This window comes from Podarcis bocagei, assembly GCF_964188305.1.
Source record: "Podarcis bocagei genome assembly, chromosome: 8".
NCBI classification, from domain to species: domain Eukaryota; kingdom Metazoa; phylum Chordata; class Lepidosauria; order Squamata; family Lacertidae; genus Podarcis; species Podarcis bocagei.
The window spans coordinates 38598658-38622898 of record NC_138133.1 but is presented as its reverse complement, the minus strand read 5'-3'; the positions used below and the strand labels follow the sequence as shown (position 1 = coordinate 38622898).

Here is a 24241-nt window from a genome sequence, read left to right as displayed (position 1 = left end):
AGAGTGTAGCCTGTGGATAAGAGGCCTTGATGGGGATAATGTCTGGCCCATTGACCAGATATAGAGCTCTGCCATTCACTGCCAACTACCATCAACAGCATTAAGCCTCATTGAAAAGTCTACTGGTGAGGCAGAAGGCAAATGAATAAGCATGAGCCAGGGAACATGGTGTTAGGGGATCCCTGTTTGTGTAATTGATGAGTCCTGACACGTGGTTTGATGACTGGGGTTTTGGGGTGGGGTTGAAGCTTGCTGTAATTCCCATACCTATGTTGTAAAATTAAAGTGGAACCACAACATCTGTGTGCGTGCCACGCACAACAGAGCTGACAATTTCAGTAACCGAAAACATGACTTTCCAGTTCTAGCATTTTCCAGCAGGTCCCAATTTCCAGCAGGTTCCAATTTTCAATATTAAAAGCAGTTAAAACTGACCTGATGGACCTGACTTGCTTCTCAATGTAATGTCTCCTTCAACAACAGGCTCAATACCATAGCTCAGAGGTAGAGCACATACTTTGAATGCAATAGGTGACAGGTTCAATGCCTGGCATCTCCAGCTAAATGGATCACGTTGCAAATGATGCAAAATGCTTTCCCTGCAAGCTGATGACAAAGAGCTAGATGTAGAAATTGTATGTCCCATATCAGATAGTCGCCTGTGTTCCTTACCCTTACCTCCCAAGTAAAAACTCCATCCCCATGTTCTACTTCTTTCTTAACAGTGGTGACCTGGTCCACACCCTCAAAGTTCAACTTTCATTATCACATGTATTCACTTTCCCTTCTTGTCTGCTCAGTCAGACATGGGGTGGCCCCACACAGTCACTATTTTGTGAGAGGGGTTCAAGCACTTACTGAAAATTTAGCACTGTTACTCTGGTGTAACAAATAAACTTTTCTTAAAAAAGCAGACTTTTAGCAGTTAGGAGACAGACATGCACTGAGAAGTGTGGGCTGAACAACTGATAATGGGAAGGTTTATCAACACCACACAAGCAAATCAGGCTGAAAGCTTGTTGCTGTATAACCAACCTGCAAACAGATCAGAACTCCATAAAGCCCAGTTATGGCCTAAGCCATGGGTAGGCAAACTAAGGCCCGGGGGCCGAATCCGGCCCAATCGCCTTCTAAATCCAGCCCACGGACAGTCCGGGAATCAACGTGTTTTTACATGAGTAGAATGTGTGTTTTTATTTAAAATGCATCTCTGGGTTATTTGTGGGGTATAGGAATTCGTTCGGTTCCCCCCCCCCCCCAAAGTATAGTCTGACCACCCACAAGGTCTGAGGGACAGTGAACCGACCCCCTGCTGAAAAAGTTTGCTGACCCCTGGCCTAAACGCTGCTTAAGCTTTATGCAAACAGATCTGGTTGTCTGAAGGAGTCCCTGGTCTACACATGCATTACTACCCTGATGAGGTAAAAATATGCTGCTTCAGACTAGAGCTTGTGTTCATTTGTACCTTTTTTGAACACTGACCTACACAGACATCTTCCAGCAAGTAAAAAGCTAGCATACCAGGAGAAAGGTATCTTGCCACGTCTGTTTTAAACATCCAGGAGTTACTTATTTAAGAATACATTCATCACTGTGATACTCCAACCCCTCCTGAGACCTTGGACAACCCCTGCCAGTTAATAGTTCTGACTTGGTAGCACCTCAATATGCAACCATCTCATTATGCTGTGTGTGTAATCAGGCACGTAACTACCTTGGGAACTTGGGAACTACCTTGGGAACTGTAGTTTGTGAAGAGCGTTGGGAATTTTAGCTCTCTGGGTGGTAAACCAGAATTTCCAACATCCCCCGTGGGAAAATAATATGCTTTAAATTTATGGTACATAAGAAGTTTTAGTATTGGAAGCCGCCCAGAATGGCTGGGGCAACCCAGATGGGTGGGGTACAAATAATAATTTAGCAGCAGCATCCCTCAGTAAGATCCCTTCCCAGGACACTTGCTACAACAAAACAAAAGCCAGTCAAATCTTCAGCCAAGGGAAAAAAGTTGCAACGGCAGACAGCTCCCCGCAAGTTCGGTGCCCAAAACTCTCTTGTCCCCAGCTCCACGTGTCTGCTCCCCGACTTCCTGCAAGCGTTCCCTACCCGCGGCCGCCTGGCTACCTACGGGCATTTTGTAGTCTTCCCAACCCAGGCAAAAGCGCCGGTCCCTTCGGCCGGGCCGCCTTTCCCTGCCCTCCCTGACTCGCCGTGCCGTCGCTTCGGCAGAAGTCAAGTCCCAAGGCGAGTTAACTTCCGAGAGAGAGACCTGGCGACCCCCAGCACATTTCGGGGTCTCCCCTAGGCTGGGCGCAAAGTGCGCGCCTCTCCGCCCGCTGCCCGGCCGGAGGATGGGGCGCGAGCTGCTACCCCGACGGGAGAAAAGGCAGGCCGGGCAAGTTGGAAGAAAAGCCTTTTGTGCCCCAGGTGAAGAGCCGGGTAAGTAAAGCGAGGAGGAAACTGCGGCGTGAAGTGAGCCTGGCGCCGGGAGAGAACAAACAAAAGGGGGACGAATGTATGTCCGCGGGGAGCAAGAAGGGAAGGCGAGTTATGCATGGGGAGGGGGCGTCCGTGGACAGCGAATGGGCGGCCGAGAGGGAGAGCGCCGGCTTGGGCTCTGTACCCCTCAGCGGGGCGCGGGGGGGGGGCTGCTACTGCGGGCGCGCGCGCGCGGAGCTTCCTTGCATGCGGGCTGGCGGCGGCCTCGCTGCCCCCCTCGCGCCCCTGCGAAGACGGGGGGGTGAAGGAGGAGGAAGGAGGAGAGGAGGCGGAGGAAACTGCAACGCCAGGAGGAGGAGGAGGAAGCGGCGGCGGAGGCGACCGACGAGAAGGGAGCCTGGCGGAGGCGGAGCCGGCGCTCGAGCCCGGCCGGCCTGCACTCCGCGCAGCACGGCCGCCGCCGCCGCCGCCGCTATCGGCAGCAGCAGCAGCACCAGCAGCAGCAGCCTCTCCCGGTGAGTAAACATGGCCTGCCTGCCCCCCTCCTCCTCCCGTGTATGCTTCGCAAGGGGACTCGAGGCCTCGGTGGAGATTGGGCAGCCAGGCCCGGAGTTGCGAGGGGAGCTGCGGCCTCCGCGGAGCAGTGGCCTGGCGCGGCCCCGCCGGCTCGCCCTGCCCAGCCCCGCGCTCGCCTTTTGTTCCGCCTGGCGCGGCCGGGGCCTGGGGAGAGAGAGGGACGGGGCGAGAGGGTGCGCCGCGGCCTGCAGTGGGGCCGGGAGGTGGGGAGGCAGCAGCGTGGGAGCCTCGCGCAGGGCACCCTCCTCCTCCTCCTCCCCGCGCTCCCACCTCCGCCTCGGCCGGGTGTTGTCATACGGAAACCTCCTAGGAAATGCCCGAAGAACGGGGCGGCGTTTGCTCCAGGGCCGCAAGGAGCGTGGGCATCCTGTTCCATTCCCCGATCCTAAACAACTAGCAGCTCTGTACCCGGATCACTTGCCTTTCTGTACTTCAACTAAGAGACCCTGGTCGTAAACTTTTTTTTTTTAACAGCGTTACGCCCCTAAGCGGTGTTTTTGTTTGTTTGTTTAGTCTTTGCAAACTCGGATCCTAAATTCCTCCCCCTCCACGCACACTGCCCAGCTTCAGACGTTTTTGGGCTTTCTCCTGTGTAGTTTTTAGACTTTCCTTTCAGCTGCAGAGAGCAACAACAAGCTGGGAGAAAGGGGGGGGGGGGGGAGAGACTGAGATGGACAGTGGGAAGACCCTAAGAGCTCTCCCGTATATAACCTATGAGACCCATGCAGGCCCCCTTTTCTTCTTTCTGTCATCAGAAACAGTGAAGTTTGTAGATAATTGTTTCTGTTTTGAGGTAGGCCTCTGAGTTTCGCAACTAAACTGAGTGCAATGATTTTCTTTCTCTGATGTAGCCACTCATTAAAAGAGCACATCATTGCATCCTCCACCTCCATCTTGAAATGTGTCTCTGGCTTTTTGAGTACTAGACAGGAGCTGTCATAAGGGTCCCAAAGTGTAAAAGATTCAAAGCAGTTACGAACTTCAGTTTGTATAGGAGTATGCAAGCTTTCCAGTTTCACAGAGCTGTTTGGGCAGTAGTAAAAATAATATTATTATTTAAGCATTTTTGAAAACGGTGACATACTTTGTATTTCAACTTTTGCTAAACTTATTTTATCATATGGTTTGCTTTCCTGTCAGTTCTAGTAAAAAAGTCATGCATCAAGGTGCACAGAATGACAAAGTTCTGATAAAGGAGAAACGGACCATTAATCAAAATGGGACAAATTCAGCTGAAGTCAAGGACACTTGCTTCCAAGTCAGGTGTTTAGGATTGGTACCTTTGATTCCAGATAGAGTACTAGCCAATCAAGATTAATCTCTGTATTCTGAAAAATTATTACTATAATCTCCTCACCATGTTGAGACAAGTAAAATATGAATCCAACTTGAATTTCAATAAAATAATGACTTTTATTTGAAAATGTGATCTTATTGAATTGAGATCTTATATAAAGTAACCACCGTGAGATCTTGGGATGAAAGGTGGCATATAAATCTAATAAATAAAATAAATAATAAAATTTGTAAAAAAGAAAAAGAAAATAAAAGAGGACAGTTCTGTATAACCGAATAGTCCTTAGTTGGTCTACAATTTAAACAAAGGTCAGTGATAGTTTTGTTCTTCACCCTACCTCTCCTTTCTCAGCACAATGGCCTAATTTATCAGTAGGGTGGAGTAAATCTGTTTAAGATTCTGTGCTTTTACTATGTGCTTTGAAGGAGTTTTGGGATATGGATCTCCTGACACAGACTCTGATTATTCTGAGCTTTGATCCCTTTAGCAGAGAAGCAGCCTACAAAGAACTCTTCGTACATAAAATCTGATTTTGTTCTTGGTGCTGTAGCAGCATAAGCCCAGACCAATGCTAATAAAGCAGCATTCTATCCTGTTTCTACAGTGAGAACAGCAGATGGGGAGGAAGCCTTTGTTGCAAGATGACCTGTCTGTTTGCCTTCCTTGTGCTGTTTAAATTGAGGTGCATATGTAATATAGCACTGGAGCGAAGAGCTGTACTGCCTAAAACTGAACATTAATCACACAAATAAAGGCTCAATAAATGGTGGAGCAATTTCACACATGGGGAAGGTATCATGTACGTGAGTGTTCACGAGATTTCCCTACCCCAGTTATTTAAAACACTACGTTAAATGCTTCTGCTGCTGTGGTACAGTGTTGAGGGCTCAGTCTCTTGATACAAAAGAAACAAGCAGACCTCATAACAAACCAAGGGAATTTGTCACTTGCAACCAGTGGTATCATGGGTGCCAATGATGTTTGCACAAGCGCACAGTCTATATGACACTCCAGGAAGTAATGAATGAGTAAATCGGAGAGAAAGTACATTTTTTCTGGTGATAAAATGTAGCAGTTTTGTTATTTTGCAAAAAATGTGTATCTAGTGTATGATTATTGCATAAAGTTGCAATTATAGTAAACATTCTTGAGCTTCTCTATATACAGCTCTACTGATTTAAAGAGAACCTTTATTACACTACATATCTTTACAGTGGTACATACACTTCAGGTAACATATGCTTCAGGTTACAGACTCCGCTAACCCAGAAATATTACCTCGGGTTAAGAACTTTGCTTCAGGATGAGAACAGAAATTGTGCTCCGGCTGCGCGGCAGCGGCAGGAGGCCCCATTAGCTAAAGTGGTGCTTCAGGTTAAGAACAGTTTCAGGTTAAGTACAGACCTCCATAATGAATTAAGTACTTAACCCGAGGTACCACTGTACAAACATTGCATTCCCTTCCTCCCTCAGAGTTACTGCATGTAGTAAAAAAGGAATGTTATCCTATATGTAATTTCTCATACTCTGTCATGGTCTAGTCTGCCATATGAATTGTTTTTTCTTTATATAATCAACCTTCACAATTTTCTTCCTTAAATTTTTCCTGTTGAATCTTGGAGTTCAGTAACATAGGACACTTGTTGACTTCTTCCAATTGCAAATATAGAGATAGAAAGCACCCAACATATTGACAAACCTAATCAAACTTCAAAGAGTAAGGTACTCAGATATACCAAATACATTTTTTTGGAAAAGCTAAAGTTTTATGCTTAAGATAATTGGAAGGATATGATTGGATATATATTGATTACAAAGTCCATATTAGGGCAATAGTTTTTGAAGCTCACCAAAATGCCATAAATTTGTGTGCAAGCTTTTGATTTCTGGAGAACTATTCATCAAGCTAGATGTTAAAACTGCAAGGGGTGAAGGGGACAGGAGGGGCTGCTGGTGTTAGTTAAGCTATCCATGTCTACATCTGGCAAGTTTTAAGGCGGAGCATGAGAGGAACTAGCAGACATTCAAATGATTTGCATTCAGGTTTCATGTTGCACTGTGGCCGCCTGAGAAGAAAATGCATGCATAACGACCAAGACACCATCTCTGAAAAATAACAACCAGCTGTAATTCAGTTCTGCTTCCATTCTTTGGTGAAACATACAGGTTCTTTTGGTTATGGGGGTGATGAATAAGGAGAAAAGAGGTAATTTTTATATAAACAGAGGGAGATATCAATTTTAGGTGTGCTAGATAATAAAAGTACAAAGAATCCAAATTGGTTATTTTTATCCATCATGCACCTTCAGATAATAAAGTCCCAGCTTTAGGTGGCGTTTGCTCTCCTTGTGGTTAGGAATCCTGCTTTTGTAAATTTAAATTAGGTATTTCTCAAGTTTATTGAGTTAGTATGCTTTGATTGTGTTCTTGAAGCTACCAGCATGAGTTTGACCAAATTGTGGGAGGCAGTGGAAGACAGGAGTGCCTGGCGTGCTCTGGTCCATGGAGTCACGAAGAGTTGGACACGACTAAATGACTAAACAACAACAAATGCTTTGATTAAATTCTTTCAGTTAAATATGAGACTGCCTATTGGTAAATTTGGACTTAGGAATTCTATCTTCGCCATTTCCATTCAGGACACCAGAAAATTCAGGATTCAGTGTACAGTGGACCCTCCGGATGTGAACTTAATTCATTCCAGGGGTCCATCCGCAACCTGAAAAGTCCGTATCCAGAAGTGCCGCTTCTGCGCACACGCACAGCACGATAGAGTGCTTCTGTGTATGCACACGCTGCGAAACCCAGAAGTATACACTTCCAGGTTTGCCGCATTCACAACCCGAAGTTTATGTATTCGGAAGGATACGTAAGTAGAGGTACGACTGTATAGTTTTAAAATTTTTGAGTCTGATCATATGTATGTCTTACTGACTTTAGTCAGATGTATCAGTTACGTGAGCACAGGATTGCCTCTTTGGTTGTAATCTGTAAAAGTGTGGCATAACAGAACAGTTATGTGCACGCTAACCTGCGAGTAATGTACATTGAATACAGTGGGACTTAAATCTGAGGATGTATGCTACTTAATTGCACTCTAAAGAAGTAATGTTGTGTAAGCAAAACTTTTGTCAGAACACAGAAATTAAATAACCAGCATTGTATGGCTTTTGATGGCACTTCAGGAAAATTCTGTGTCTGGAGGAAGCGTTCGTAGATGGATTTGGTTTGTTCTCTCCACACGTCAATTGAAGTACATAATGCATAACATGTGTAATTGCATCAAGTTGTAAAGATACATGATGTTAGCCACATTTTTCTTTAATGTAAGTGACTTCAGGTGACAAGTTATGTGTGCCTCTTTTTAACAAAGTGTAATGATGCTATCAGAAGAAGTCTCATTGAGATCTTGCAATGGAATATTCATTAACTGTGTTTAAATAAGGCAGCAATGTCATTGACAAAATGTATGCCTCTGATCTTCCAACAGGTAAATGTTATGATGTTGGGCATGTTTTATTTCTTTCAAGTATTAAGAGGAACATTCAGGAACATTCTAGTTAAAACATGTCATGGATAAAAAGTTGTATGATAACAGATACAGGCTATTTTAAGCCTATAGAGCCCTGTTCAGCAAATACTTTACACAGTGGCCATACTTTTGAATTGAGCAAGCATAGGAGAGCCAGCCCACCAACAGTAGATACACCTGCTGATTTGCTCCTGCATAAACTGTGGCATAAGCAAAAATTCCTTAATTCCTCTTTCTCTAGTGAACAGTAAAAGTGGCTTTGGTAGAGCTTCTGTTACTTTTAATGAGAGGTCATCAAAGAATCCTTTGCCATCATGTTAGAAGGAGCAGCTGAGGTGCACTATGAGGGGAGGTTCCTACCAAAATCATAGCTACCCTGGTAAAATGAAGCTAACAAGTCCTGTGACAGAGGGCCGGTTCGTACATGTATGTATATCATTTGATTCTTGATTGTATAATTACTTAATAGGTAAAGGTAAAAGGTAAAGGACCCCGGACAGTTAAGTCCAGTCAGAGGTGACTATGGGGTTGCAGCACTCATCTGGCTTTCAGGCCGAGGGACCCGGTGTTTGTCCACAGACAGCTTTCCAGGTCATGTGGCCAGCATGACTAAACCACTTCTGGTGCAACAGAACACTGTGACGGAAGCCAGAGCACACAGAAATATCATTTACCTTCCCGCCACAGCAGTACCTATTTATCTACTTGCACTGGCGTCTCTACCAAATTCTAAGGTGATATGAAAGTTTTATCTCTGGTGCTTGATGGCACATTAGTCACCAGATGCTGAATTATCTGGTAACTAACATACATGTGTGAACTGGCCTGCCTCAGCTTTGTGGGAGAAAAAAGTATGCTATACTTTTGTTGCTTTGATTCTCCAATCAGTAGAAGCTGTAAGAATCAAGAAATAGCAGGAAATATTCCTCTCTAAATTTGTGCTTTTACATTTCTGTTGCTCTAATGGGTTAGAGAATTCAAAAAATAATACATAGGTATTATTGCTGCAGAAATCATTGAATTTTTATTTATTTTGCCTCATAAAATGCAAATGTGTTTACATTTACTGGGAGAAAAAACATTTTGCTTAATCTTAGTGTTCTGGAAAATTTATAGCAAGTTTTTAAATATTCCATTTTGGCAAGGTGCCTGAGTCCGCAGCTCTAGGTTTTCTTAGACTCATCTCAATCCAGTGTTAGGCCCAGTTTTGGGACCAAGACAGCTTTGGTCTCCTTGGTGATTTATGCTGGGAACTGTACAGGATAAATGCATTTTGTTAGTTCCGTTGGACATTTTGGCATGCCATCAAGCATAGTATTCTGAGCTGGATATCTGGGATGGGTCTTGTTGGCATGGTGTTACAGTGGTTCCAGTTCTTCCTGGAGCACCAGTTTTAGAAGGTAGTGGGAGATCTGTTTGATGCCACAGCCTATGGTGCCCTTTCGAGTTTTAGCTTGTTCCCATGCTATTTAACATCTGGGACAGATGGGCAAAAGTTTGGTGTCATCCAATATGTGGATGGCACAACCAACTGTTCTCCTTTCCCTCTCATTTTAAGGAAACTGTTTAGGTCCTGAATTGTTACCTGGAGGCAGCAATGGATTGAATAAGGGCAAATGTATTGAATCTTAATCCAGGCAGAGATGCTTATGGTCAGTCGTATTGATCCAGGAATTGGGATTCAACTGTGGTTGGCACACCTATTGAAAACTCAGGTCATAGCTTGGGAGTTCTTATGGATACCCTGGATGCTAAGTTCTCATCTGTGGCCAGAAGTGTCTTTGTCCAGCTGAGATGATGCATCAATGTCTGTTGCTGTGGAATTCAGATCTGGCCATGGTGACCCATTCCATAATTGCATCACATCTGAATTACTGCAATGCACTCTCCATAGGACTTTCTTTGAAAAGTGCTCAGAAACAACTAGTTCAGAATGCAGTAGCTTGGTCATCAATAAAGGCTGTAAAGAGGGTGTTCCTAACTCCCTTCCTGAAACAGCTGTAGCTAGCTTCCTATCATGCTGGGCATATCATCTTGCTGATGATAATTTTTAAAGCTACAGCGTTTGAAACTCACCAGGTTCATTTTGCACCTGGCTATCAGCCACTTGTAAAGATGCCTGGGCACCAGGATGACATCACCACCATCTGGAGGTGCATGCCTGGGGATTCTTGGATCTTGACTGTTTTCACACATCCTGTAGAATTCTATCTGTATCTGTACAATCAGAATTAATTTCAGGAACTAAAAAGTCATACTGCAAAATATGACTTTCGAGCCATCTGGTCCAAAAATGGCAACTAGGCATTCCATTTTGGCAATTGTAACTCAGGTTTAAGGAGCCATTTGGCGCCTAGCTTATGTATCAGAGTTTCTAACACGAGATGTTTTAAATAAAACTAATTTGCCTTCCCAAATAGTTGATTAATTTAAATCAACTTCAGAATTCAGCCCCAGGTCCCAGGCACTTTGTTTATCAAAAGACCTCCTTCAACATTCCCACTCATGCCTTCAGCTACCTACAAATGCAAATAGGCGCATTTTGTTGTTGTTGTTTAGCCGTTTAGTCGTGTCTGACTCTTCGTGACCCCACGGACCAAAGCACGCCAGGCACTTCTGTCTTCCACTGCCTCCCACAGTTTGGTCAGACTCATGCTGGTAGCTTCGAGAACACTGTCCAACCATCTCGTCCTCTGTCCTCCCCTTCTCCTTGTGCCCTCAATCTTTCCCAGCATCAGGGTCTTTTCCAGGGAGTCTTCTCTTCTCATGAGGTGGCCAAAGTATTGGAGCCTCAGCTTCATGATCTGTCCTTCCAGTGAGCACTCAGGGCTGATTTCCTTAAGAATGGAGAGGTTTGATCTTCTTGCAGTCCATGGGACTCTCAAGAGTCTCCTCCAACACCATAATTCAAAAGCATCAATTCTTTAGTGACCAGCCTTCTTTATGGTCCAGCTCTCATTTCCATATATCACTACTGGGAAAAACATAGCTTTAACTATATGGACCTTTGTTGGCAAGGTGATGACTCTGCTTTTTAAGATGCTATCTAGGTTTGTCATTGCTTTTCTCCCAAGGAGCAGGTGTCTTTTAATTTCGTGACAGCTGTCACCATCTGCAGTGATCATGGAGTCCAAGAAAGTAAAATCTCTCACTGCCTCCATTTCTTCCCCTTCTCAGTGAAACATCTTCAGATCAACATACATAGGACAAAGCTGTGTATTTATTAGAGCACATTTACTAAATGCGGTGCACTTGTTTCTTTGCACACATTTGCCTCCCGTTTTGTGTTCATCATTGCGGCAGCTAGAGGAGTAAAAGTCTGACATTTGGTAGTAGACTTCGTTGTCCGTATTGAACTGACCACATGATCCCACCATTTAACAACCACAAGTTCAGTTAGGAACATGTCAGTAGCAATCTTCCCCAACCTGATTCCCTCCACTCCCATCAGTTTCATTACTATACGGCTGTTCTAGCTAGGACAGAGGAATTGTAGTCCAAAACATTGGTAGGGCACCAGGGTGGTCAATTTCTCAATTTATTGAGAAAGTACGTATGAAATAGCCTCCCTTTTTAGAACTAAAACCTTCCTTTATATCTACTTGAGATTTCTTTACACATGTTATTTATCCATTAATATACTTCATTATTTTGTTCCAGTCAAGCTTATTGTATATTGTAGAGTAGATAGCTATGAAATGTGTTCAGTGGGGCTTACTCCTTATCAAGTGCTTAGAATTATAGCTATAGGTAAATGAAGGTCAGAAAACTATAAGAAATGACCTCACAATTGGGAGCATTAGTGTAGTGTATTCCCAGTGACTCATCTCAATCAGAAGGTGTTTTCCCCCCTTCATCCATCACAGCCCCACATACAGACAGCCTTAAGGTTATACAGGTATTAAATATTCAGAACAGGGGCTTTATAGTAAATACGTCTGATTCAGATGGTTGAAGAGACAAAGTTTGATGCTGCAAATTGATTTGGTATAGGATCCAATTATACAGCATCCCAATGAAATTGATTGTGCATGCAGAGTCACAGGGAATTTTTGGCTTGTGTTAGTTGGCTGTAGAATGAAATCTTTTGGCCAAATCTGCCATCTATCTCAGCTGTAATGTCACTCTTACAGATCTTTGCAAGCATTTATAGTAGCAAAACTTCTCTCAGACATTACAAAATCAAAAGGGAATTTCTTTTAATATCTGCTAGCTGAAAACAGCAAAATATAAAAATGTGACATTGAAACCTTTGTCTGTTCTCATTTGGAGGGTGATTAACTATTCATGCAATTGTGCTGACATCGTGTTCTCATCTCTTGCATTGTTCTCTCCCTTTTTTAAAAAAGACAAAAAGTTGCAAGATTTTATTTATATAGATCTCACACACTGTCGGCTCCTTCCGTGCTGCATAACTCAGGAGCTTAAGAGTAGCATGCTCATTACTCTGGAGAAATTTGCTTTGCAAGGATCTGTATTTGGTATGATTCAAAACTTGCTTAAGAGTTACAGTGGTGCCTCGCAAGACGAAATTAATCCGTTCCTCGAGTCTCTTCGTCTTGCGGTTTTTTCGTCTTGCGAAGCACGGCTATTAGCGGCTATTAACGGCTTAGCGGCTATTAACGGCTTAGCGGCTTTAAGAAAAAGGAAACAAACTCGCAAGAACTCGCAAGACGTTTCATCTTGCGAAGCAAGCCCATAGGGAAATTCGTCTTGCGGAACGACTCAAACAACGGAAAACTCTTTCGTCTTGCGCGTTTTTCGTCTTGCAAGGCATTCGTCTTGCGAGGTACCACTGTACTATTTAGAGTTGGAGCAATGGACCAGGCAGTTGCTAACATGCACTTCTTTATTTATGTTAACTATTCTGTAGGACTTTGGGTTCAGCCCTTGATAGCATGAGCATAAATGTGCTATTTTCATATTTATTTATTTTACAAATTTATAAACTGCTTCAAAGCTATGTACAGCAAGATAAAAATAATTACACAAATATAAATTATTAAAAACTTATTGACAAACTCTGACTATAATAAAACCTACAGCTATACAGTTAATATTTCATAAATGACTGGGTCATGCCATAGGGAAAGCCTTCTTAAAAACTTATTCAGTAGGCATCTAAACATCACAATGCCGGATGCCTGTTTAATTTCAGATGGTAATTGTTTGCAGACGGCTGCAGCTGCAGCATTAAATTCCCATTTCTAATACAAACTAAGCTCATGTCTGGGGCATGTGAAAATCTCATTTGTGCCCCATCTGAAGAGCACAGTTTCCAGCCAGGGAGGTTTGGGTTGAGGCATTCTCTTAGGTAACTTGGTCCCAAATATGTAATTATTTATAAAGTAGACAGATTTAATGTAGGATTATAAGCATGTTTATTCCACTGAGTTCAGTAGGACTTGGTCCTGAATAATTGGAAATGACTACTTTCCCTATGTGAACCTACTTGGACCCTAAGATCAACATCAAAGTCCTTTTCTCTGAGCTTCCTCTTAGAGCTGTTTGGAGTTTGGCAATAAGAGAATGGGCCTTCTCTCTGGTAGCCCCGCAGTTGTGGCATGCCCTCTCCAGGGAGTTTCCTGGTATTGAAATATGCCTGCATTGGAAGGGGTTGGACTAGATGACTTGTGGTCCCTTCCAGTTCTACATTTTTATGATTGTATACTGATTTATTGCACTACTTCCAGTAAGCTACCCAGTCCAATTCAGTGTTTTAACATTGGTCTATAAAGCCCAAAGCAACCTGGGACCTATATATTTGACAGAATATTTTTTTCCCTAAAATCTGACAGACACCCAAGCTAAGATCTGTTGGAAGGTCACTTTTATGGTCCTGACACAAGATAGGGTGTTCTCATTGGCAGTACCTCCTTTGTATTGAATCCCCTCTTTAAGGTAGCTGTGTTTAGATTACAGGTAAAATACATTCTTCCAGGCCTTTGGAACTTGATGCTCCTTGGAGTTGAGGCTTGGTGTTCCTGTCTTTATAATGGAAGTTTGATTTTGTTTTGTTTTATATAACCCTTCATATCATATGTAAGTTCTTATCTGGAAAAGCAAAGGGCTTAAAAAGGTGAAAGAAGTAAATCCAAATAAATGGATAGAATACAGTCATGCCTTGCGAGTCAAAGGTTTTGCCTCCCGAACACCGCAACCCGGAAGTGAGTGTTCCAGTTTGTAAATGTTCTTTGGAACCCAAACGTCGTGACAGGGCTTCTGCGGCTTCCGGTTGGCTGCAGGAGCTTCCTGCAGCCAATCAGAAGTCACACTTTGGTTTCCGAACGTTTTGGAAATCAAACAGACTTCTGGACCTCAGCAAACAAGTGTATCATGGCAGAGGTGCTTGCCTCTTCCAACAGTGTTCCCTCAGTTTTGACAATAGGCTTCACACTGCCAAGCAACACAATCACTTTCAGCAATAGTTGTGAACGTATTCATGACTAAAACTGTTTATGTATGAGGAAATAACTTCAGATAGTCGACTCACAAAATATAACTATTAGTAATATTAAGTTATATCAACAGAAGCAATAATGCATTTTTTATTGATATACAGTGGTACCTTGGGTTAAGTACTTAATTCGTCCCAGAGGTCTGTTCTTAACCTGAAACTGTTCTTAACCTGAAGAACCACTTTAGCTAATGGGGCCTCCTGCTGCTGCCGTGCCGCCGGAGCATGATTTCTGTTCTCATCCTGAAGCAAAGTTCTTAACCCGAGGTACTATTTCTAGATTAGCGGAGTCTGTAACCTGAAGCGTATGTAACCTGAAGCATATGTAACCCGAGGTACCACTGTATACTATATGGAAATTGATGCAAATATACACAAATATATTCACTATTGTTTGAGAGTGTCAGTGGAGCCTGTTTCCTTGCTGCATATGTATCTGACACAGGATTTTTAATTTCCACATCCGAAGCATGTCAGACCAGGAACATTATTTGATATAATTGATTGGAAAAGTAATATTTATAAGCCCATTTTTATAAACAGTTCAGAAATATTTGCAAATTAGTGGCAGTGTAGTATAAGAGCAATTTTTATGTTATGGTACATCATTTTGATTTTAAATGTATTCACTTTGCATATATTGTAGTTGTAATATGATTGATAATACCAGTGTTATGACTTAGTTTACATGTTGCTAAGCACAAATTATTACATAAGCATCACTTATAACAGTTGGGTTATCTTGATGTTGTAATGTTGTAAGGATAGGAATCTTCTGTACTGTTCTTCAGATTCTACTTTGCAGACCTTGGAAGGAAACTGCTGTAGTGGTAACAATGTGAACATCACATTGTAGCTATTTAACATAGATGGACCAACTTCTTTTTTGATTCATCAAAAGTATTCTGTGCCTTTAAAAGCTTCCTGAACAGGGAATTCCCCATTATATGTAAGCCAGATACACCAGCTGAACTTTTACAGAATTTGCTACAACTTGATAAAATGTATTACCAATTCTAGATTATTGCACCTGAGTTTCTTATTCTTTGTGGGTTTTATATTGATGCCATTGAAATTGTGTTCTCTAAACACCAGTGTGCCCTTGAAAATAATTTCTCAAAAAGTAAATTGCATACCTTACGAGAACCATTTAATGATTTCAAAACAGATGTGTCATTGTTTACATATGACGTGCACAACAGACCACCTCATCTGATACTGTCCCACTAGCAGTTTGAAAGTGGGTTAGAAGCCTCTAGTTAAAACACAAATAACAGGCTTTGATGCCAGGTAGGAAATTTTGTAGCACCCATGCATATCACTTTTTCTGATCTGAAATCATGGAAGATTTCCATATATTTGTTCCCAATGTGTGAACCTACAGAATACCCAGTAGTATCATATCTATTGAAAATGGCTCAAAATAGTTTTTAAAAGTAGAAAATGTGTTGGTATCAAAAAATGAGAAAAGTTTTAAAAGCAACTGGGTATTTTGTAATGTCAGAATGTGGAAAGCTGGCAACAGTGTACGGCGGTGATAGAACATGGAAATTACAATTCATGTTTAGTATCTTTTTTTAAAAAAAGAGGATACTATATAAAAATGGAGATGTACCTTTTAACAAGTTGTCTATTTACCTGTGAGGGGATGATTAGCTGCTTGTGCGTAAAAGCGTACTCCCTCAGAGTTTGTGCGGCTCCACAAACCTCTGTGCGTGACAGAGCTCCTCAGACATGTCTGCTCTAGTCACTCGTAGAGTCTGACAGTGGCTGCCGGCGGAAGCGCTTCCAGCAAAGAAGCTCCTTGACGGAAACGCGTCTCCTGGATTCACGGCGTGACAGTTTCCGGCGAGGCATGGGTCTCCCCACGGGCGCCTCAGATACTTCCCCACTGTTCTCACTGGAAGCGTCTCTGAGCCCTCCCTCCTGCTCGCATTCCCTCAGAGATTCACTCCTCCCCCTGCTGGTTCCTGCCTCAGCTGTTGAGTCTCTTTCTTCCTCCCTGAGACCCTCCACCACCTGATGCTCCGATGGCAGTTCCCTGACATCCACCTCCCCTCCAGGGCCCCCCTCACCCCCTCCCATTTCCTCTCCTCTGGGAGATGAAGGGTAAAAACCCCGAAAAGAATCTTCTTCATCTTCAGACGTCTCGAACAATTCCCTCCATCGATCGCCGTCCTGGCTCGCTGAATCCTCCTCCTCCTCGGAATCTGTGAACCCCTCCAACTCCTCTTCTTCGTCGGTGGTGGCAAAGTATTTCCTCCGGAACCTCGCTACGGGCTGAGGTTTACGTGGGAACCTCTGATGAAAAGTTTCTATTAAAACTTCGTCATTGACATCCTCTGCCCTAACCCAGGTGTTTTCCGACTCCGGTTCCCCTTCCCACATTACCAAATACTCTACTTGATCTCCCTTCCACCTGGAATCGAGGATCTCCTCAACCTGGTAGCTGTGTTCCTTCTCCTCCATTGCTGGCCCCCTAGTGACCCTCCCTTCTCTGTCTCCTTTATACGGTGACAGCAACGACCTGTGGAAAACTGGGTGCAGCTTCATGTGGTTCGGTAACCGGAGTCTGAAAGCCACTGGGTTGACCTGCTGCGTGACTTCAAATGGACCCAGCCTTTTGGGTCTTAACTTCTTACAACCCCCTTTGAATGGTAACCCTTTGGTTGACAGCCACACCTGGTCCCCCACCCTAATGGTTTCACCTTCCCTTCTGTTTTTGTCTGCCTGCCTCTTATATTCCTCCTTAGCCCTGTTTAAGTTAAGTTGGAGCTGGCGATGGATCGCTTCCATTTCTTCAACGAACTGTTCTGCAGCTGGAACGCTCCAGTTCTCCCCTTCCCCCCCTGGGAAGGCTCGGGGATGGCACCCGTGATTAGCCAAAAAGGGGCTCATTCCCGTGGACACGTTCTCTGCATTGTTGTAGGCAAATTCTGCCAACGCCAGCTTCTCCACCCAATCATTTTCTCTGTCATTCACATAACACCTCAAATACTGCTGGAGGACACCATTAGCTCTTTCCGCCTGCCCGTTGGTTTCTGGATGACGGGCAGTTGAGAAATTAACTTCAACATGCAGTAAGCTCATGAGCTTCCTCCAGAACCTGGAAGTAAATTGTTTCCCTCGGTCTGAAACCACCCTCAAGGGGGCGCCATGCAACCTAAACACATTTTCTACAAACAATTTAGCGGTTTCTTCTGCTGTGACCGCATGTGAGCAGGCTATGAAATGGGCCATTTTAGTTAACAGGTCTACCACAACCATGATGGCTGTTTTCCCTCTAGACCTCGGCAGATCAGTCATGAAATCTATTGCCACTGTTTCCCATGGTCTTTCAGGTGTGGGTAGTGGTTCTAATAAACCTGCCGGTGCCCGCCTCTCCCCCTTGGCTCGTTGGCATTGGTCACACCCTCTCACATACTCCCGCACATCTTCCCTGACCTTGGGCCACCAAAATTCCCTGGTAACCAGCCACATGGTTTTGTGTTGCCCAAAATGCCCTGCTGTGGGGCTATCGTGCAGTTGCTTGAGTACCTTCTCCCTTAATTCCCCTTCAGGTATATATAACGCTCCCTTGTAGTACAACGCCCCGTTTCTCTCCTCAAAACCCCCGGGTTTGTCTCCCTCCCTCCTGAGACCCCTGAGTTTGTCCTGGGCGTATTCATCATGCACTGTTCCCTCTACCAATTCCCTTTGCCCCACCAATACCGCCCCACACACCCAGCGGTCTTCTGGAATGACATGTGTCTCTTCGGGTGCCCCCTCCCCCTCCAAATATTCGGGTTTGCGTGAGAGAGCGTCCGCCCTAACGTTCTCTGGGCCTGGCACGTAACATATCTCAAAGTTAAATTTGGAGAACTCCTGGGCCCATCTCAACTGCCGTTGGTTGAGCACTCGCGCAGTTCTCCAGTACTCTAGATTCTTATGGTCCGTGCACACTTGCACCTTATGTTGTGCCCCAATTAGCAGGTGCCTCCATCTCCGGAAAGCCTCATGAATAGCAAGAAGCTCCCGGTCGTACACCGTGTAGTTCCTCTCGGATTTGTTCAGCTTTCGCGAAAAGAAGGCACACGGTCGCCACTCTGACTCCTCCTTCTCCGGCTGCAGAAGAAGCACCGCCCCTATGGCTCTGTCAGATGCGTCTGTTTCGACCCTCAGCCTTTTTTGTAAATCCACATGCAGAAGTTGTTCTTCAGAGGCGAAGGCCCTTTTCAGTTCCTCAAACGCTCGTCCCGCCTCCGCCGTCCAAACAAACTTCTTTTTACTGCTGAGACAGTCCGTAATGGGCGCCGTCAGGTGGGCGAAGTTTCGGATGAACTTACGATAAAAGTTCCCAAACCCTAGGAACCTCTGCACATCCTTCTTGGTTTTGGGTGTTTTCCATTCCAGCACTGCCTGAACCTTGCCGGGATCCATGGCCAATCCCTTGTCTGACAGGAGGTACCCCAGGAATTCCACCTCCTTGGTATGAAACTGACACTTCTCCAGTTTCACCCACAGCCTGTTGGCTCGCAGCCTGCTCAACACTTCTCTGACGTCTCTCACATGTTGCTCCTCATTCTCCGAATACACCAACACATCATCTAGGAAGGCGACGCAATTCTTGTAGAGCAAAGGACCCAGTACGTGGTTCATAAACGCTTGAAAACACGCTGAGCCTGCTTGTAATCCAAAAGGCATAACGAGATATTCAAATGCCCCCAAAGGGGTGAACATGGTGGTTTTCCATTCATCCCCTTTCCTTATACGTATCAGGTTGTACGCCCCCCTTAGATCCAGCTTTGTAAAAATCTTTCCCTTCCGCACCCTGGTCAAAATATCATCAATCCTGGGCATAGGGAAAGCCACTGGTTCTGTCACTGCATTTAACAGCCTAAAATCACATACAAGTCTCGGCTTGTTCGTGTTTTTTTTTATCCACAAAGAACACTGGGCTACCTCCCGCTGCTTTGGACTCTCTGATGAAACCTCTCTTCAGGTTCTTGTCAATGAACTCTCGCAACTCCTGCATTTCTCTGTCTGACATGGCATACAACTTGCCTACAGGAAGCTGTGCTCCAGGGAGTAAATTGATCTGGCAATCAAAGGGTCTATGCGGGGGTAGTTGGTCAGCTTCCTTCTCGCTGAACACGTCGCTGAGATCTGCATACTGTGGTGGTACCTTCACCTTCTCCATTACTTCAGTCCCTGCTAGGGTGGCTTGGGCCCCTGCTGAACCCTTTTCCCCTTTGCAGTGTTCTAAGCAATGTGCCGAACCAAAGGAAACCACTCTTTGATGCCAGCCCACCAGCGGATCATGTAGCGCTAGCCAGCTCATCCCCAAAATAATGGGAGCGCCTCCCAAGGTGGCCACATTAAATGCTATCAGTTCTGTGTGCCTTGCCACCCTCATTATCATTGGGACGGTCTGCAAGCTGACTCCTCCTCCCAACAACTCCCTGCCATCGATCGTGGTCACCTGCAGGGGGTTGCTTAAAGGGATAGTCTGTATCTGGTGTTCAGCAGCAAACTCCTTGCTCATAAAATTGCAGGAGCTGCCTGAGTCCAACAGCGCCTTTATTTTTAGGGGGTGTCCATTTTGCAGCTCTAGCGACACTTCAATCACTAGAGCAGGTTGAGGTGCTTCTGGCACGGGCACTTTCACTGCTCTTTGGCCTGGCTGCAGTGCCCCGACTGTGGCAACCAGGCGTTGGCTTTTACCTGCTCTGTTTCTCCCTGCTCTCCTCCCTCAACAGCTCCCACCATCCCTTGCCATTCCTTCCTCTGGGGGCAGACTCTGGCAAAGTGGCCTGGCTGTTGGCAGAGGTAGCATTTCCGGGCGCCCTTTCCCTCCTTCTTAACCCCCTCACTGGGTTTTGAAAATGCGCGCGCGCGCGCTGTTCCGATTTCCATCGGCTCTGCAGGCGGGAAAGCTGGCTCAGGAATGTCTGGAATGCGGAACTCCTTCCAACGTTCCCCTCTCCCTTCCCGCCTCTCCAAGGCTCTTGCCTCCTGGCGCGCTCCTATGGTCAGCGCAGATTTGGTCAGCTGATCCATAGACACCGCCCTGGGGCTCCGGGACAGTTCATCTTTCACAGCCGAAGAAAGACCTTCTTCAAATAACATCTGAATGGGTGCCGCCGATAAATCCCAACCCAATCTGTGTACCAGCATGGTAAATTCAGTCCAGTACTCACGGACAGATCGGCTTCCCTGCTTGCAAGCCATTAGCTGCCTGCGCACCACCCCTTCCTCAATATCGCTGGAAAACATGATATCCATTGCACGAAAGAACTTCATCGTGTCCTTTAGTACGTCATTGTGCGTTGCCATCAGGGGCCGAACCCAGTCCCTCGCCCCCCTCTCAAGATGCCCAATCACGAAAGCAACTCGTGATTCCTCATCAGGGAATTCATCAAACTGCACATTAAGTGCATATTGCATCTCTGTCCTAAAGGCATGGTAATCCTTGGGGTCCCCCCCAAACTTCTGCACCAATCCTGGTACCTTTCTGGGGAACTGAGTGGCTCTCCCCTTCTTGTCTGCATCCTGAGCCCTTCTCTCCTCCAGCCTCGCCGTCTGCAGCGCCAGTTGGACCTCCAACGCTCGGTATCTGTCTTCCAAGCTTGGACCAGTCCCAACCCCTGCTCCTCCGGTGCCGGCTGGGTCGCTCATGATGCTTTCTCCTGCACAGGCAGCGTACAGAGACTGTCAGACTGCTGTGAGGGGATGATTAGCTGCTTGTGCGTAAAAGCGTACTCCCTCAGAGTTTGTGCGGCTCCACAAACCTCTGTGCGTGACAGAGCTCCTCAGACATGTCTGCTCTAGTCACTCGTAGAGTCTGACAGTGGCTGCCGGCGGAAGCGCTTCCAGCAAAGAAGCTCCTTGACGGAAACGCGTCTCCTGGATTCACGGCGTGACAGTTTCCGGCGAGGCATGGGTCTCCCCACGGGCGCCTCAGATACTTCCCCACTGTTCTCACTGGAAGCGTCTCTGAGCCCTCCCTCCTGCTCGCATTCCCTCAGAGATTCACTCCTCCCCCTGCTGGTTCCTGCCTCAGCTGTTGAGTCTCTTTCTTCCTCCCTGAGACCCTCCACCACCTGATGCTCCGATGGCAGTTCCCTGACATTACCTTTACCCTTATATTTTGTTAAGCTGGTAAAACTTGACTTTCCACCATTTGCTGGAATTTGTTCTGTTTTGGCATTTACCTTTTAAAACCTGACACTCTGTCAAAAACTATTAAGTTAAAATAGGACTTTTCCATAATTAGGTGAAGAAAGCATGGTGCTTTACTGGTACAAGTGTCCTCACTGCTTCTGTATACGTTTCAAAACTATAACCCGAATTAGATGTTACAGACAAGGTCAAATGCAAATTTGGACATATACCGTACCTGGGGCTGCAGAGAAGCAATTGTGGGAAAGCTTTAGAGCATGAACCTGGTGGGCCTTTGAAGCCTGTATTTTTGAGACACTGGACTTACATTTGGCTTTTTAAGAAGGCGCTGTATACCTTAAGAGCTTCTACAACCTTCACTCTAGCACGAGAATAAATATATTCTGCTGTCATTTTGTGTACAAGCTGTTCGACTCTTTAATGATACAAAAATGTTTCATACATGAGAGGCTTTGTTGTGTTTCTGTCACACTTGTGCCAATTTGCAAAAGTGAATATTGCAGCAGGTTTTATAAAAGGTTGTAAGAGTTATTAGCTGTGCTGACAGCACTTTTGTTGATAGGCAGATTTTCTAATTCAACCTTCATGTTTCTGAAGTTTGATGTGTCTGAATGTATCAGTATGTTAAATAAGGCATGGAGATGTCTGAAGGCGGAACGGGAAGTTTTCAGATCTTAAGAGAAGAGATGGAAAAGCATTGATCCCCCTCCCTCAATATTTTACAGTCACTTCTGATTTCTTCCTTCTTAACGTCTCATGATTTAATTACTTTTAAATTAAAGTATTTAGGATATAAATTGTATGTTATTTGTAAATCACAATAGGGCAATCCAGATCAAGCCTTTATTTTTCCTTTGAGTTCAGGGAAATCCAGAAGATGGCTAAAGAATATCCAACCTTAAAGGGCATCAGATAATTTCTGTTCTAAAAGTAAAACAAAAAGATTTAACTCAGATAATGGAAGAGTAGGAAAAAGCACTATGGTAGTTATGCCACTTCTGCAGCAGGCCTGAATGACTTGCACCCTGTGCACCCCCCATTTTCAGGAGAGGAGGTTGCATGCAAAAGGAAGAGGAACTGAGAATATGCTGGCCGATAACTGGTTTTCAACATCATGATATATCACCAGCTAAATATCACAATATCTTGATATATTATGATCTATATCTGCTGTTGTGGTGGGCCTTGGCGGGCCTCGTGGTGACGGGCCCTTTCCATTCCATGATGGCGGAGGGGGTGCAAAGGGTCCCTCTGTACCTCCCCGTAGCATCGCCGTGCTTCCTTGCAGCAGCAGAGGGCCTTTGTCGGAGCTCCCTGTGGCAGTGGAAGGCTTTAAAATTTAAGGTAGTAGATTTAATAAAAAATATTAAATAAACTTCCTTCTGCTTCCACACTAAGAGATCTACTGTCTTTTTCCATGTATAAGTCTAGGTTTGTTCCCTAAAAATAATGTCAAAAATTAGGGGGCATCTTATGCATGGATACATCGTCTCCATTTTCTTAAATCTGAGTCCCCCCCCAAATAGGGGGCGTCTTATACATAGGGGTGTCTTATAGACAGAAAAATACAGTAAGAGAAATCTATGCATGCATAAGCCCCACTGAGTTCAACTAAATTTCTACTTTCCTGGGAGTAAGCCTCATTGAATTCAGTAGGGCTTGCTTGTGAGTAGACACACATTTGCTTTGCACTGCTTACCAAAAAACACTTTCCCCATCATTCTCACATAGTACCCAACCTCCCATTTCAGCATAAATCTTCCCTCCATTCCCCCCCCACACACCGAAGGCCCCCCCTCAAAGCCCTCATTCTACCAATCTCTCCCTTTTTATCACAGGGAGGGCAAGCAAGTAAAAAGATAGTTTCCTTTATACAATAAAAAAAACACTTTTGATAGGGAGGAAAGCTGTTTAGGGGGAACCAACAACATAAACACCACCATAAAATAAAACAAACTCTTCCCCCTCTTTTTTTCATTGGTGGGGAAAGAAAGAATTGCTTTCCAGTTCTTTGCTTGCATTCTTTGTTTACTGTCTAGCCGTGGGGGGTAGGGGGTGTTCCTCTGCATAATTGGCTGAGCCCTAAGTGGAAAGATACCGGTGAAGCATATTGCCTTGTTGAAACACTTTATCACAATGCTATTTCAACACAGGTATTCAACGATATGGTGATTTATTGGGCAGCCCTATTTACATGTAGGCAAAATGGTTGTGACAAGAGTAGTTCTTGGCTTGGAGAAGGAATTTGTTATGACCAGCAAATAAGGTTTCTGAGTATGAACAGTGACACATCTGCAATGACCTGCTACAGTGGTGCCTTGCAAGACGAAATTAATTCGTTCCGCAAGTTTTTTCTTCTTGCGAGTTTTTCGTCTTGCGATGCACGGTTTCCCATAGGAATGCATTGAAAATCAATTAATGCGTTCCTAGGGAAACCGCCTTCAGACCAGGTCCGGGGACAGTCTGTCCCCCGACCTCTTCTGAAGGCTGGGGGGGACGACGACAAGGGCTTTTCTTCCCACCGCCAGCCTTCAGAAGGCTGTTCTGAAGGCTGGCGGTGGGAAGAAAAGCCCTTCTCCCCACCTCCCGCCCCGCAAGCTCCGGGGACAGGAGGGCTTTGCTGCCGACCGCCAGCATTTTAAAAGCCCCCGCTGTCCCGGGGCGATTTTAAAATGCTGGTGGGTGGCAGCGAAAGCTTCGCTGCCGCCCGCCAGCATTTTAAGATCGCCCGGGACAGCAGAGAAGTCTCCGCTGCCCCGGGAAGGCGGGCGGGGGGCGA

General features: G+C 45.0%; 1 protein-coding gene across 5 annotated transcripts in view; it reads left to right on the top strand.

Moving 5' to 3' along the window:
- Positions 1-2133: 2133 nt before the first annotated feature.
- The window catches only part of SOCS6 (suppressor of cytokine signaling 6), a 33855-nt gene continuing 11747 nt past the window's right edge, over positions 2134-24241 (top strand). The window contains exon 1 of one of the 5 annotated variants that reach the window (XM_081205618.1): positions 2134-2439. The gene's annotated coding sequence lies outside the window, so the exon portion shown is untranslated. Of the gene's footprint in view, positions 2440-2693; positions 2955-7048; positions 7192-11665; positions 11743-15132; positions 15251-24241 lie in introns of those variants that run through there. The other 4 variants (XM_081205615.1, XM_081205619.1, XM_081205616.1 and 1 more) reach the window with 4 other exon arrangements.